The sequence below is a fragment of the Ranitomeya variabilis genome, chromosome 1 (genome assembly GCF_051348905.1).
Source record: "Ranitomeya variabilis isolate aRanVar5 chromosome 1, aRanVar5.hap1, whole genome shotgun sequence".
NCBI classification, from domain to species: Eukaryota; Metazoa; Chordata; class Amphibia; order Anura; family Dendrobatidae; genus Ranitomeya; species Ranitomeya variabilis.
This window is the reverse complement of record NC_135232.1, coordinates 265,487,601-265,505,054: the sequence shown is the minus strand read 5'-3', so window position 1 is coordinate 265,505,054 and position 17,454 is coordinate 265,487,601. Positions and strand designations below refer to the sequence as shown.

Here is a 17,454-nt window from a genome sequence, read left to right as displayed (position 1 = left end):
TGATGAACGAGTATACTCGTTGCTCGGGTTTTCTCAAGCACGCTCGGGTGGTATCCGAGTATTTCTGAGTGCTCGGAGATTTAGTTTTTGTTGTCGCAGCTGCAAGATTTACGGCTGCTAGACAGCTTGAATACATGTGGGGATTTCCTAGCAACCAGGCAACCCCCACATGTACTCAGGCTGGCTAGCAGCCGTAAATCATGCAGCTGCGTCAACAAAAACTAAATCTCCAAGCACTCAGAAATACTCGGAGACCACCCGAGCGTGCTCGTGGAAAACCCGAGCAACAAGTATACTCGCTCATTACTAATAGCGAACATTCTGAAGCTCTGTCTCCACTGCTCGGCACAGAGGGGGGCGAGATGAAATTATATATTCACGCCCGCTGAGCTGAGACGTCAGATCTCAGACACTTGTAGGAGAATAATGGTGTGCACTCAGGTCGAGGAGGTGCTGGTAAAACAGACCATGTGGTCCAAATAGTCATATGTCAGAAAATTACCGCACACTCAGAATTGGTATGATGCAAAAAATTCTAACATGAGTTTATTGTGATAGCAAACAAGGTTGCCACCAAGGAGTACGTGCAGATAGAAACCCAACGTTTCGACCCTCCTGGGTCTTATTCATGGGGTTGCTACAGAGACAAAGAAATAGTATCAGATAAAAACCTAGCAACATTAACAGAAAAGAAGAATGTGTCCAATAGGATTGATACGTAATAATAGTATATACATATAAACACCAATTAAAAAGAAAACAAATAATACATACAATATGGATGCACAAAGCAGCCAGCGAAGGTCGTGGGCTACTGGTAAGGAGCAACAGTGCTCAAATGAGAAATTCTCGCGATTTTGATAATGAAAGGGTAGAGGATGTAGAAGGTAGCAGAGTTAGCCTAAGCTGATTACCTTGGTTCCTGATTAAATAATTAAAGGTGGCAGAGGTAGAGCAGGAGGCAGGATCCCTTTAACAAATAGTCACTGTGGTGAAAGATAGCAAAGTTATATAGGGTAATAGCGGCGTTAGGATGAAGTGTATTGTATTGGGCTCACCGTCTATCCTCATGTATACGGTTATAAACATCTGGGTGTATATACAAAAAGGGCGTATTATGGGCCTATATATGACTGGGACCCTTGATGGAGTGTATTGTCCTGGGCTCCCTGTATGAGGATGGTTACGGTCATAGGATTGTATAGCCAAATGGGCATCTAGTGTATAATGTTGGGACCCATAGCAGTATGGAACTGGGGGAGGGGGGTCACATTAAGGTAGTGTAATGAGTATGATATGTGGAGAGCAGCACTGAAATTAAAAAGTAGGTGCCATAATAGAGAAATAGGTCGCATATAATTACCTTAAAGCCTGAGGAAGGGTTACAGCGCTCCTACGAAGGTTTTGTTTGCTTGGTGCGGGGACCACAATTTCAGTGGTGGGCCTATGGAAGACATCCATGGGGTGAGGGGATGTTGAGAAGTAAGAGGGCAGGAGAGCAGCACTGAAATTCAATGTAGGTGATATGGTAGAGCAGTAGGTCGCATATACAGTAGTTACCTTAATAGAGCCTGAAAGAGGGATATTGCTGTCCTAGGGAGGAGTTGTTTGCTTGGTGCGGGGGCCACAGTATCCGTGGTGGGCCTAAGGAAGACACCCATGAGGTGAGGGGATGTCAGGAAGTAACAGTGGTGGCGCAGCCGAATGTGAAGAAAACGGGGTACCTGCAATCCTCCTGGATATCTGCGTAGAGCGGCGCTCCAGCGCCCCACTAAGGTAGCGTGTAGGAAATGAGGGAGATGGCAGGTTTTTTATGCCGCCCATGGTGCCGCCGTCCTGGAAGTGCGGTCCCGGGACCGGAAATGACGTGGCGCTATGCTGTATGATTAACCGCGCATGCGCGGTGAGCGCTAAGCGAGTGTGTGGGCATCAGAATGCCAGGAGCTGCTGTGACATAGTGCGGTCACGTGTGATTGCAGCGCCCCAGAGTCCTGGTCGTTGCAGTAATGTCGTTCTTCCACCAGGGGAGTGATATTACGTCTGAAGGCAATAAAGGAGATCACTTTACCAGGTATCACAAACCACACAACACACTTCACACTCCAGGCCGCCAGGGGGAGCTACGCTCCTATCTATTAGGGCACTCCTCACAGTTAGGTAAAACTGGTGGTCTGGATAGGAAGTTAGGCAGAAGCTGGCTGGAGCGAGTTGGAGTCAGATCCAGACTGCGGTCTGAGGAGGACAAGGGTCCACGGAGCTGCGCCTGCCCCACGTGCGGCAGCATCCTAGAAAGAGACATTAGAAGAGAGGTGTATTGTAGTGAGTGAGAAACGAAGTCGCAGCAAAAGGAGAAGAAACCAGAAGGAGTTCTGCCCTGTGAAAGGCTGCCTCCTTCTGAGGCGCAGGAATCCCGGTAGCCAGAGCACCGAGGGAGTAAGGATCTCTACACTTTACTTCAGAGACTGGTAGGACAGTTAATTCCACGTTGGCTGCCAGACCTTATACCCAGGAGGCATGGTGGCAACTTGTAGGGGCCAGGGCGTGAGAGAGTCCCTGTAAAAAGCCTCAGGCCATCAGTCATACGGGTTTGTCCTATCCTAACCATAAGGGGGACAGCGAGAAAGAGACATAACATCTACAATAGTTGTGAGGACCTAACCGAGAAGCTCAGCAGGGAGGTACTACAACACCCAGGCGCTAGAGGAAGGCTACTGATTTCCACCTGGATAAGGGGACACTGGATTTGCCGTCAGACCGTCCGGACTCTGCCTGCCCTGTGATCTGTACCCTGGACTGTGGACACTGAAGCCTTCAGTAAAGGTAAAGAGACTGCAACCTGGTGTCCTCGTTATTCACTGCGCCTCACACCATTCGCCATCTACACTCTGGGAAGCCCTGGGGATACACTTCACCTGTGGGAAGGTATACCATCTAGCTGCCATCACATCATCTCCAGCGGACCCCTAAGCAGCGTCGGTCACACTGACCGAATACCACAGGTGGCGTCATGAACATTGTCCCTTTAAAGACCTTTCTCCCCTCACATTCAACAGACGCCCCTAGGGCCACAGACCGGGTCAGCCACCGTGACATCCCCACTGAGAACCGAAGGACCCGGCTCCGAGTACCCCGCTGCCCTACTGGGGGAGCTCCATGATTGCATCAGTACTGGGAAGAGGTGCTGCTGGATGTCTGGGTGTATGTGCTTGGGGTAAATAGTATCGTATATGGAAAAAATCGGGCATAATGGAATGTGGGTGGCTAAACATCCTGCATAATCAGATCAGATAAGGGTCACCATAGCAGACAGCATAAGAAACAGGGCACAGAGTAAGAGATATACACACTAGGTTAAGGTGCTACTGAATATGTGGATATGTTTAAATGCTGCTGAATATGTGGATATGTTTAAATGAGGTTAATGGCGTATGTGAGTGTCGTACAACTTGTATTATGCATGGCTATGCACCAGGATCACTGGGTGTAGTAGGACTCCCAGTGGGAGGTGGACAGTGAACATAATGTACAGGATGGGTAACCCTGCTAAAGAGGCAACAAATTAAAAATGAATAATTAATAATTGACAATTGATTAAAGGGAAACTTACCTAATGGGCTGTGTGCAGTGTGCTCAAAGTGTCTGGAAGATAAAGCGTAATATTAGTGAGAATACTATAGTAGCCAGTCCATTTCCATATTTAGACCCTTGGGGGTAAGGGTCTCCAGCTTATGAATCCAGAAAGTTTCCCTCAGTTTGAGCTGTTTAATATGATCTCCACCCCTTCTTGGTCTGGGTACCTGTTTGATAACCTGATATTTCAGCTGCGCTACCGTGTGTCTGGATTTAATGAAATGCTCGGGGATGGGTAGCCATGTTTTGCCACAACGGATGGTAGATTTGTGGCTCGCTATGCGGTCCTTGACGTGTTGTGTGGTTTCACCCACATACAGGAGGCCACAGGGACATTTGATAACGTAAACAACGAAGTTGGAATCACATGTATGATAGCCGTGGATAGAGTACGATTTGCCCGTTCTATGGTGTGTTACATTGTCAGATTTGATGATGTTTGAGCATGAAGCACAGTTAAGGCAGGGGACTGTACCGTGGCGACGTGCTGAAAGAACACTTTGACTGATGGTTGGGCATGCGCGGTTAATCATACAGCATAGCGCCACGTCATTTCCGGTCCCCGGAACGGCGGCACCATGGGCGGCATAAAAAAACAGCCATCTCCCTCATTCCCTACACGCTACCTTAGCAGGGCGCTGGAGCGCCGCTCTACGCAGATATCCAGGAGGATTGCAGGTACCCCGTTTTCTTCACATTCGGCTGTGCCACCACTGTTACTTCCTGACATCCCCTCACCTCATGGGTGTCTTCCTTAGGCCCACCACGGATACTGTGGCCCCCGCACCAAGCAAACAACTCCTCCCTAGGACCGCAATATCCCTCTTTCAGGTTCTATTAAGGTAACTATATGCGACCTACTGCTCTACCATATCACCTACATTGAATTTCAGTGCTGCTCTCCTGCCCTCTTACTTCTCAACATCCCCTCACCCCATGGATGTCTTCCATAGGCCCACCACTGAAATTGTGGTCCCCGCACCAAGCAAACAAAACCTTCCTAGGAGCGCTGTAACCCTTCCTCAGGCTTTAAGGTAATTATATGCGACCTATTTCTCTATTATGGCACCTACATTTTAATTTCAGTGCTGCTCTCCACATATCATACTCATTACACTACCTTAATGTGACACCCCCCCCCCCCCCCAGTTCCATACTGCTATGGGTCCCAACATTATACACTAGACGCCCATTTGGCTATACAATCCTATGACCGTAACCATCCTCATACAGGGAGCCCAGGACAATACACTCCATCAAGGGTCCCAGTCATATATAGGCCCATAATACGCCCTTTTTGTATATACACCCAGATGTTTATAACCGTATACATGAGGATAGACGGTGAGCCCAATACAATACACTTCATCCTAAGGGTACTGTCACACAGTGGCACTTTTATCGCTACGACGGTACGATCTGTGACGTTCCAGCGATATCCATACGATATCGCTGTGTCTGACACGCAGCAGCGATCAGGGACCCTGCTGAGAATCGTACGTCGTAGCAGATCGTTTGGAACTTTATTTCGTCGCTGGATCTCCCGCTGTCATCGCTGGATTGTTGTGTGTGACAGCGATCCAGCGATGCGTTCGCTTGTAACCAGGGTAAACATCGGGTTACTAAGCGCAGGGCCGCGCTTAGTAACCCGATGTTTACCCTGGTTACCAGCGTAAAAGTAAAAAAAAAAAAAAACAGTACATACTCACATTCCGGTGTCCGTCAGGTCCCTCGCAGTCTGCTTCCCGCTCTGACTGACTCCCGGCCGTAAGGCAGTACAGAGCACAGCGGTGACGTCACCGCTGTGATCTGCTTTCACTTTACGGCGGCACTCAGTCAGTGCGGGAAGCAGACGGCAAGGGACCTGACGGACACCGGAATGTGAGTATGTACTGTTTGTTTGTTTTTTACACTTACGCTGGTAACCAGGGTAAACATCGGGTTACTAAGCGCGGCCCTGCGCTTAGTAACCCGATGTTTACCCTGGTTACCCGGGGCCTTCGGCATCGTTGGTCGCTGGAGAGCTGTCTGTGTGACAGCTCTCCAGCGACCACACAACGACTTTCCAACGATCATGGCCAGGTCGTATCGCTGGTCGTGATCGTTGGAAAGTTGCAGAGTGTGACAGTACCCTAACGCCGCTATTACCCTATATAACTTTGCTATCTTTCACCACAGTGACTATTTGTTAAAGGGATCCTGCCTCCTGCTCTACCTCTGCCACCTTTAATTATTTAATCAGGAACCAAGGTAATCAGCTTAGGCTAAGGGTACCGTCTCACATAACGATTTACCAACGATCACGACCAGCGATACGACCTGGCCGTGATCGTTGGTAAGTCGTTGTGTGGTCGCTGGAGAGCTGTCACACAGACCGCTCTCCAGCGACCAACGATGCCGAGGTCCCGGGTAACCAGGGTAAACATCGGGTTACTAAGCGCAGGGCCGCGCTTAGTAACCCGATGTTTACCGTGGTTACCAGCGTAAAAGTCTAAAAAAAACAAACCGTACATACTCACATTCCGGTGTCTGTCCCCCGGCGTTCTGCTTCTCTCCACTGTGTCTGTGCCAGCCGGAAAGCACAGCGGTGACGTCACCGCTGTGCTCACTTTCCGGCTGGCCGGCGCTCACAGTGCAGAGAAGCAGAACGCCGGGGGACAGACACCGGAATGTGAGTATGTACGGTTTGTTTTTTTTATACTTTTACGCTGGTAACCACGGTAAACATCGGGTTACTAAGCGCGGCCCTGCGCTTAGTTACCCGATGTTTACCCTGGTTACAAGCGAACACATCGCTGGATCGGTGTCACACACACCGATGCAGCGATGACAGCGGGAGATCCAGCGACGAAAGAAAGTTCCAAACGATCTGCTACGACGTACAATTCTCAGCAGGGTCCCTGATCGCTGCTGCGTGTCAGACACAGCGATATCGTATGGATATCGCTGGAACGTCACGGATCGTACCGTCGTAGCGACCAAAGTGCCACTGTGTGACGGTACCCTAACTCTGCTACCTTCTATATCCTCTACCCTTTCATTATCAAAATCGCGAGAATTTCTCATTTGAGCACTGTTGCTCCTTACCAGTAGCCCACGACCTTCGCTGGCTGCTTTGTGCATCCATATTGTATGTATTATTTGTTTTCTTTTTAATTGGTGTTTATATGTATATACTATTATGTATCAATCCTATTGGACACATTCTTTTCTGTTAATGTTGCTAGGTTTTTATCTGATACTATTTCTTTGTCTCTGTAGCAACCCCATGAATAAGACCCAGGAGGATCGAAACGTTGGGTTTCTATCTGCACGTACTTCTTGGTGGCAACCTTGTTTGTTATCACAATAAACTCATGTTAGAATTTTTTGCATCATACCAATTCAGAGTGTGCGGTAATTTTCTGACATATGGAGATCCCAGACACTGACTGAAAATGATGGAGGAGAGATCTGATGGCTCCCTCTTTCATCATTGCTTTCAACTGTATCAGTATCGCCGATACAGTTCGAATGTACAATGGCAGACGGGGGGAGGCGATGCTGGCACTTGGTTCCCCCGTCTCCATGACTCACAGGACCCATAGTGGCAGCATGGTCTGCCTCCATTGGGAGTATATAATGCACAGCCACATGCAAAAGCCACATTGTCCACATATCCAGTATGGAGTATACATAAGATAAATCCACATATGTACCAATTTTAGATTTAAAATATTTGCTTATATTTTACTGTAGTGATAATTTCTGAACTTATAGCTGCTACTAAGGCTGCTATTGATGTTAGACAACAAAAGAGATGGTAATGCAGTCGCAGCTTTTGTTTTGTGGAGACACACCACATCAATTTTTATTACATCGCAATGTAGTATTGTGATATTGCAATTTGCAATGTCTTGCAGCTATAGTCACTGTGTTTCTACAAACTAAGCCCTCATTCGGATGTATGTTTTTCACATACGTGTTCTGTCCATGTTTTTCGCAATTTGAATGTGAAACCATTATTGTCTATGAGGCTATTAATACCAGTGTATTTTGCAGACCGAACATCTGCAAAAGAAAACATTAGAAAACGTCTTGTTTTTGATCTGAATCAATCACGCTCGTCCAATAAATTATTGGGTCTGTGAAAAAACGAACCGCACTTATATCGTCCTTGTGTCATATATATGATGCTATATATATAGCATCGTGATTACTCACTAATACTGCCCCCTGCTCAGTAGCTCCGCCCCACCACATCACCGCACATAATCCCGCCCTCACCCCATTACCACACACAATCACGCCCCCACCACATTACCACACACAATCCGCACCCCATTACCACACACAATCCCGCCCCCCCACCACATCACCACACATAATAAAGGCCCCCCACCACATCACCACACATAATCCCGCCCCTTCAACACATCACCACACATAATTCCGCCCCCCCACCACATTACCACACATAATCCCGCCCCCCACCACATTACCACACACAATCCCGCCCCCCACCACATTACCACACATAATCCCGCCCCCCACCACATTACCACACACAATCCGCACCACATCACCACACACAATCCCGCCCCCCCCCACAAATCCCGCCCCCCCACCACACATAATAAAGGCCCCCCACCACATCACCACACATAATCCCGCCCCTTCAACACATCACCACACATAATCCCACCCCCAACACATCACCACACATAATTCCGCCCCCCTACCACATTACCACACATAATCCCGCCCCCACCACATTACCACACACAATCCGCACCCCATTACCACACAATCCCGCCCCCCACAAATCCCGCCCCCACCACACATAATAAAGGCCCCCCCACCACATCACCACACATAATCCCACCCCCCAACACATCACCACACATAATTCCGCCCCCCAACACATCACCACACATAATTCCGCCCCCAACACATCACCACACATAATTCCGCCCCCCACCCCATTACCACACAATCCTGCCCCCCACCCCATTACCACACATAATCCCGCCCCCCCACCCCATTACCACACATAATCCCGCCCCCCCACCACATTGCCACACATAATCCCGCCCCCCACCCCATTAAAAAAAAAAAATCCCGCCCCCCAAAACATCACCACACATAATACCGCACCCCCACCACATTACCACACACAATCCCGCCCCCACCACATTTCCACACATAATCTCGCCCCCCACCACATTACCACACACAATTCCGCCCCCCCACCACATTTCCACACATAATCCTGCCCCCCCACCACATCACCACACACAATCCCGCCCCCCACAAATCCCGCCCCTTCAAAACATCACCACACATAATCCTGCCCCCCACCACATTACCACACATAATCCTGCCCCCCACCACATTACCACACATAATCCCGCCCCCCACCACATTACCACACATAATCCCGCCCCCCACCACATTACCACACATAATCTCACCCCCCACCACATTACCACACATAATCCCGCCCCCCACAAATCCCACCCCTTCAACACATCACCACATTACCACACATAATCCCGCCCCCCACCACATTACCACACATAATCCCGCCCCCCACCACATTACCACACATAATCTCACCCCCCCACCACATCACCACACACAATCCCGCCCCCCACAAATCCCGCCCCTTCAACACATCACCACACATAATCCCGCCCCCACCACATCACCACACATAATCTCACCCCCCCACCACATTACCACACATAATCCCGCCCCCCCACCACATTACCACAGACAATCCCGCCCCCACCACATTACTACAGATAATACCCCCCAGCACATTACCACGCATAATCCTGCCCCCCAGCACATTACCACGCATAATCCCGCCCCCCAGCACATTACCACACAATCCTGCCCCCCACCCCATCACCACACATAATCCCGCCCCCTACCCCATCACCACACATAATCCCGCCCCCTACCCCATCACCACACATAATCCCGCCCCCACCACACATAATCCCGCCCCCACCACACATAATCCCGCCCCCCACCACATTACCACACATAATCCCGCCCCCCACCACATTACCACACATAATCCCGCCCCCCCACCACATTACCACACATAATCCTGCCCCCCACCACATTACCACGCACAATCCCGCCCCCCACCACATTACTACAGATAATACCCCCCACCCCATCACCACACATAATCTTGCCCCCCACCCCATCAACACACATAATCCCGCCCCAACCACACATAATCCCGCCCCCACCACATTACTACACATAATCCCTCCCCCCAACTTATCACCACACATAATCCCGCCCCCCACCTTATCACCACACATAATCCCGCCCCCCACCCCATCACCACACATAATCCCACCCTCCCACCACATCACCATACATAATCCCGCCCCCTACCCATCACCACACATAATCCGGCCCCCCCACCCCATTACCACACATAATCCTGCCCCCCCCACCCCATTACCACACATAATCCTGCCCCCCACCACATTACCACACATAATCCCGCCCCCCACCACATTACCACACACAATCCCGTCCCCCCACTACATTACCACACATAATCCTGCCCCCCACCACATCACCACACACAATCCCGCCCCCCTCCACATTACCACACTATTGTTATTAACTTCATTTTAAGTTAATTTACCACCTGCGTAAGCGCTATTGAATGTTGTCATTATTTACTTTAGTTTAATCACCAGCAGCGTTAATTAGATAGCAATGAACGTGCCGAGCGTTAGCTGGCTGGAAACATCTAGTTGTTTAATAAGTAGGAAAAGTTAATGTATATGAAAAAAAAGTTGCACACTGATGGTAAAACTGAACAAATAGACCAAAAATGTATGAAATTTTGTATATTCAGTGCTGAAACTTTGATGTGCATACCTGGACCTCTTTGAAACCACAAATGTTTTCCTCCCCTTGTACTAGTTGTAATACTCCGAGACAACACCTCCCTCATAGCTCTGCAGAGCAGAATAAAAAAAAACATAATACTTCCCTCCCAGCCAAGCGCTAAGTCTCCCCGCCGTCACATCATTATGTCACATAACCACCACAGCCAATCAATGACCACTGATCCGCTGCAGCTTTTGCTGTTACATCAGGGCAGACTTCCATAATAGTGAAGGCTTCAGCCAATCAGCAGCCATGTGACAAAATGTTATGTGACTGCTGGGAGACATAGCGCCAACATCACAGGAGAGTAAGTATTAAGGTATTTTTATTTTATTTTGTACTACTGATGCTAGTCATTGCAACAATAACAATAACTTTAAAAGTTTGTAAAACCTCCCAGATGGGTTACTATGTTGTGGGTTTTTTAGTTTGTTGATTGGAGGTTCCTTTACCCCTTTAATATACTTGTGTGGATGCAATCTTTTGAATTCCTAAGATTTCCATTTTAAGATTTCCATTCAAATTTATATTAATGGCAGCATATTTTCTATGACTTTCATATACTTTTTGTATTATCTGCCCATTCCATGCATTACCAGATTGTCATCGTACACTTTCTTCCTGTTTAGTAGATTGTGTTTTTAGTTGTTTTAATAGTGTACCTTACCTCTACTCTCTCCTCTCTAAGATGGATTCGGCCAGCTAACTGTTCTCGAGCAATTACATCTGGATACTGGTTTTGATGGAAAGTTTCTTCCAGAGCCTGTAACTGTTCTTCTGTGAATATTGTACGGTGACGACGAGTCCTGCGCTGAATGACTGGCATACTATTGATTGATTGGACTCCACTTTGAATACGTTTTCCTCCATCTTCAGGGACTGTATGGACTATCTGTACAGGCCAGTGTAACTGAGAGTCTGTGTTGTAGTTGTATTTTGAGAAAAAAAAAAGTCAAAAGTTTAAACGTATATGAAAATAATACATATGATGTAAAATACATTTACAGTATCAGTTCTTTTTGGAACTTTTAATGTAATGAAATCACTAAAATAATTTACTTTGCAAGTACCTACTACTTCAATTTGGGGTGCATCAGCAAAATACAGTCACTGGTTGCTGAAGCCAATACTGTAGTGGTGCTAGCGGGCACTACGTTGACCTCTGGGAGAATGCTATTCTGTGAATGTAGGCTATAAAGACATAGACCTGTGTTCTCATGCTGCTTACAAGCTGCAAGGTATTTTACTTCAGCCTTATAGGCTTATTGTCTCATTTATTTCTTCATGGAGGGATTCAGATCCCAATAACTTAGGAAATTACTTACAATGAATGCATCAAGTTATTGCATATTGTCCATTCTGGAATTTTTGGGACTGTAAGTAACAATATTACAATATTTTGACAAAAGTGCGGAGCTGTAGTCGGAGATAATATGTTCTATATGTTTCTAATTTACACTGTTTGTAAAACTAGACTGAAATATTGTAGAAAAGCAATATAAAGGATTAGATGATAATTTGTAGAATAATAGGCACAAATAGACTTTCATACGTTCTATGTTATTGCAATTTTTAAAGCTAAAACTAAGTGGAATTGTCAAAAAATAGAAGTAGATTTTTTTTACTGCATGCTTTTCCTCCTTTTATAATCCACTCCTTACATTATATTCAGAAACTGCATAAACAAATGCACTCAAATTTCACATATGAAATCACCCTCACAAACAATAATTCCTTCATAGAACACTACGACATTCCACAGCCTGTAAAAATAAAACCGTAATGATATAAAACCATAAGAAAACTCTCAACAAACATATCAAGAAATTGGAATGAAGATTTTCTTCTTAGAACTCACAAAGTATAAAATGTACATACTAAACATAAAGTAATGATTTTCTACAGATGACCTGCCAGAGATTAATACAAAGAGCCATGGTACATGTATGCCTAATTTTGCTTACATTACAAAAGGTATCTAGCTATAGAAGTACAATGACGAGTAAAACAACCTTCAGTATCTTTATAACAAGAGTTATATTGCACAGAAGTAGGAGCATTGTACTCACTGAGCCATGACGGTTCCTGTCCACAGTGGTGGTTGGAATGGGCACAGCAGCAACAGTTGCAGCCAGGTACAGCGGAGTTATTTTGACATGTGCTTACTTGGCATTGCCCACTTGGCACCCATGTTGATCCCTGCTGAACACTATTAGGCTTTTGTTTTATTTTTGGTGATGGAAGAGAGAGGATGCTTTCAATAGAGAAGGAACGCTGTGTCTTCTTTTTAATACTTTCCTTTCTGGATGACATACCGAAAGTATGTCCCTGTAGTGCTCCCGGCGCACTGTCTCTCTCTAATATGATTGCTCGCTTTATAAAACATCTCATCTAGTCCAAGAGACCCCCTTTACCTTTAATACTTTTAGCTTAAAGTATTTTCCTTTCATTCCTTGACTTGTCTGTGTTTTAAATACCTTTATTTCCTCCCTCCAAAGCTGCCACCTTATAACACAAACTATTTTATGGGAGAGAAAAAAAGCCTCCATAATCCCCGGACAGAAATGCTAAACCTCAGTGAATACGATAACTGGCCCTCTAATCTCAGGGGGTTTTGTTCACTCTGAGTTGTGCATCTGAGATCTCGTTAATCCAAGCAGAGCTTGGAAAAAAAATAAAAATCAGCTTTTTACATCTGGGGCACCAGGCAGATTGCGTGATGGGCATTGTGTACGGGGAAAAGGTCTGATATCAAAAACTGCTTCCGCACAACAGAGAGGGATTACAAAGAACAATTATCCCATCTTGGCTCAACACCAAAATACCTGCAAAATCTGACAGACCTGTCATACTGAGTTCAATAACATATCACTGGACAATGCTTGGCTCAAATAGGAAGCCACACCATGGATTCAGCTCGACTTTTTCTGTTTTATGCATTTTTGTAGGTACATTTTTAGAGCACCATTTTCATTACACATATCCCTATGATATCGTTTTCTTAATATACATGTTTAGTGTGGGATCAGCCATTTAAAATTTCAGTAGTTTATATCTTTATGCCTCATCTTCTAAATAATATTTAAGATTATGGTACCACCACCTATCTGGATTAGCCAATTTCGATGTGCATATTGCACTTGGAAAAATTACATTACACATTAATATAGCTATATTTTGCACATGCATTAGCCTATAAAAATATTTGCAAATGTGCAAATATTTTTATAGGATAAATGCATGTTCAAAAATACTCAGTAAAGTACAGTATCTTTCCAAAAGCTGCCATTTTTTCAGAACCTTGCACAAATATTACTAAAATGATAGAACACATACACGGGGAGAAATAAGTATTGAACAGGTCGCTAATTTTCCAACCAATTATATTACTAAAGGTCCTATTGACAAGAAATCAAACCATAGATTTCATAAATTAAGTTATGCGTAATAATGAGAAATTACACAAGGAAAAGTATTGAACTCCTGAAGAAAGAAAGGGGCAAAAAGCCATGGAAAGTCTTGACTCCAGCTGAAACTGAACTATCAGTAATTAGAAAGAAATCTTGCCACTTAGTAAAAAAAAAATATCAGCTAGTTCAACTGATGGCCTATTAAAAAGGTGTCTCATTACCAAGGTACCATACAAGAAACATCTCATGATGGGTTAAACCAGTGAGTTTTCTCAAAACCTTTGCAACCTCATTGCTGCAAAACATGCTAATGGCATTAGATACAGAAGAATATCTAAACTAGCGCAGGCTCCAGTGAGCACTGTTGGGGCCAGAAGCCAGAAGTGGCAAGAGCATAATTTCACCATAAACCGGCCACGACCAGATACTCCCTGCAAGATTTTAGACAGAGGAGTGAAAAGAATTATCAGAAGAGTTGTCCAAGAGCTGAGGACCACTTTTGGAGACATACAGAAAGACGTGGAATCAGCAGGTACAATTGTTTCAAAGAAAACTATAAGCAATGCACTAAAACCTCCATGACCTCTATGCACGCTCACCACGCAAGACCCCATTGCTGCACAAAAAGCAAGTTCAAGCATGTTTTTTTTTTTAACTGTAGATTTTTATTAAGTTTTATATTTATACAATTATAAACAAAAGACCAAAATAGGCCAAATGTTACAATCCAGGCATCAGTCAAAATACAATGAAAATATAGATACATGAAATGTAATATGAGGGAACACTCCCCTAATGGATCCTAAACTGAAATGATTAGTGATGGACTCAAAAACCAGTTTAGAAGTAAATCCTTAAAAAATGCTTGATTCCAATATATATGTTGGCTCTATCCTTTAATCTACTAGCTGATACCTAAACAAATATAAAAAAGACCAGACAGACAGGAAGGGATAAGGAAAAGGGGAAAAAAGCACAAACTGTCTCGAGATATTAAGACAGAAAAGTCCTAACCACCAACCTGAGCCCAATAATAGTCCTAAGGGGCCCAAATTGCATCAAATCCATCCACTCCAGCTCTTAGCAACGCCGTCATGAATATTCCATTCTATGGATGTCAGCAATTCGATTTAGTAAGTGTTGGTGGGAAGGAGGAGAGTTCTAGTTCCAGGTAAGCACTATCAAACACTGCACCGCAGTGAGAATATGTAATGGCAGCTTAGCCAAATTTGTCCTCATTCCTCTAGGAGAGACATTAAGGAGAAAAATGTCAGTATCCAATTCAACCTCCACAAAAAGAACACTGCAAGTTAAGACTCTTACTTTTTCCCAAAAACTAATGATCTCCGAGCAAGGCCAAAAAATGTGATATTGAGTACCAGCCTCGGAGCCACAACGCCAAGAGAGGTTCGAGAGCTGAGGGTTCAATATATGGAGGAAATCCGGGGTGTGGTACCAGAACATCAAAATCTTGTACTGATTCTCCTTATAGAGAGTGCAAATAGAAGACTTAGCTGCCTTATCCCAAATATGTTGCCAGGTTTGAGGCGACAGACCCCTCCCAAAAATAGACTCCCATCTACTAATATACGGATGTTTAATTTGCCAAATCCACGGGGATGGTTTATTATCTTATATATTTCTGAGATTAATCCCTTGGTTGATGGGCCCCTTTTGAAAATCCTCTCAGACGGTGAGGACACCTTTGATGATCCATATAGCGACAAAGCAAGGTGCTTAGTCTGCATAAACTGAAAGAACTCCGCTAGATACATTAAATCTAGCCTTGATATCATCAAACGTAAGAACCTTCAGTGTGTCCCCATCTACCAAGTCCGCAAATCTGAACAAACTCACCCGAATCCATGGATGAACCATTGCAGGATCCATGCTATTTGGTATCAAAGGTTGATAAATAAATTATATAATTGGTGAGTTGCAAGAGGCCAAGTTAAACTTCCTCATACACGTTAGTCAAACCTCCCTCACAAAATGCATGGGACCCAATAGCGGAACTGAAACTCTGGTGGGCTTGTTTGTCCATAAAAACGCATTTGGATGGATTGGGGCTAGCCATAGCTTTTCTATTTCCATTCAGTTGTTAAATGCCCACAAAGAGACCCACAAGGGAATCCTACAGAAATGGGCCGCCCAATAGTATCCAACAATGTCAGGGACACAAAGACCCCCCTGCGTCCTGTGGGAGACAAGGACACGCTTAGAGACACGATGACGCTTACCATTTCAAATAAACTTCATTATAGAAGCCAAGTTCAAGCATTTTTAAAGTTTACTCAAAAACATTTAGACAAGTCTGTGAAATAGAGGGAGAATATACAGTGGCTTGCAAAAGTATTCACCCCCCTTGGTTTTTTATTTTGTTACATTACAATGGAGCATTCCTTCGGCCTTATGTATGTGTATGCCTTCTTAGCTTTTGGATTAACTTGCCCTAGGCATTTTAAAAAGCAGTCCTTAAGGCCCCGTCACACACAGCAACGCTGCAGCGATACAGACAACGATGCTGATCGCTGCAGCATCGCTGTTTAGTCGCTGTGTGGTCGCTGGGGAGCTGTCACACAGACCGCTCTCCAGCGACCAACGATGCCGAGGTCCCCTGGTAACCAGGGTAAACATCGGTTTACTAAGCGCAGGGCCGCGCTTAGTAACCCGATGTTTACCCTGGTTACCAGTGTAAAATGTAAAATAACAAACACTACATACTTACATTCGCGTCCCCCGGCGTCTGCTTCCCGCACTGACTGAGCGCCGGCCTTAACAGCAGAGCGGTGACGTCACCGCTGTGCTGTGCTTTCACTTTCACTTTACGGCGCTCAGTCAGTGTGGGAAGCGGACGCCGGGGGATGCGAAGGTGAGTATGTAGTGTTTTTTTTTTTTACATTTTACAATGGTAACCAGGGTAAACATCGGGTTACTAAGCGCAGGGCCGCGCTTAGTAACCCGATGTTTACCCTGGTTACCAGTGAAGACATCGCTGAATCCGTGTCACACACACCGATTCAGCGATGTCAGCGGGACCTCAACGACCAAAAAAAGGTCCAGGCCATTCCGACACGACCAGCGATCTCGCAGCAGGGGCCTGGTCGCTGGTACGTGTCAAACATAGCGAGATCGCTACTGAGGTCGCTGTTGCGTCACAAAACTTGTGACTCGGCAGCGATCTCGCTAGCGATCTCGCTATGTGAGACGGGGCCTTTAGTATCATGACCCTTAGTAATCACCTCACCCTGATCAGAGATCTAATAGGTGAATCTATGTATATGAAGCAGAAAATGTTTCCTGAAGGATCTCAAATCTCATTTATGAAAAGTGCTTCACAGTCATACTGTTCTAGTTGTCCATAGCAACCAATCTGAGCTCAGCTTTCACTTTACCTCAGCAGCTTCAATGCTGAAAGCTGTATTCTGGTTGCGATCTGTGAGGAACGTGGAGGCGAGTGGACGCTAACAAAGTTATTGAGAGGGTTGAGAGACTATAAAGCACA

General features: G+C 45.5%; 1 long non-coding RNA gene across 3 annotated transcripts in view; it reads right to left on the bottom strand.

Moving 5' to 3' along the window:
• The window catches only part of LOC143793909 (uncharacterized), a 34,547-nt gene extending 17,809 nt beyond the window's left edge, over positions 1-16,738 (bottom strand). The window contains exons 1-2 of one of the 3 annotated variants that reach the window (XR_013220329.1): positions 16,678-16,738; positions 11,207-11,457 (exon numbers count right to left, since the gene is read on the bottom strand). This is a non-coding gene — a long non-coding RNA (uncharacterized LOC143793909). Of the gene's footprint in view, positions 1-11,206; positions 11,458-12,608; positions 12,859-16,673 lie in introns of those variants that run through there. The other 2 variants (XR_013220330.1, XR_013220331.1) reach the window with 2 other exon arrangements.
• Between the last annotated feature and the right edge of the window lie 716 nt (positions 16,739-17,454).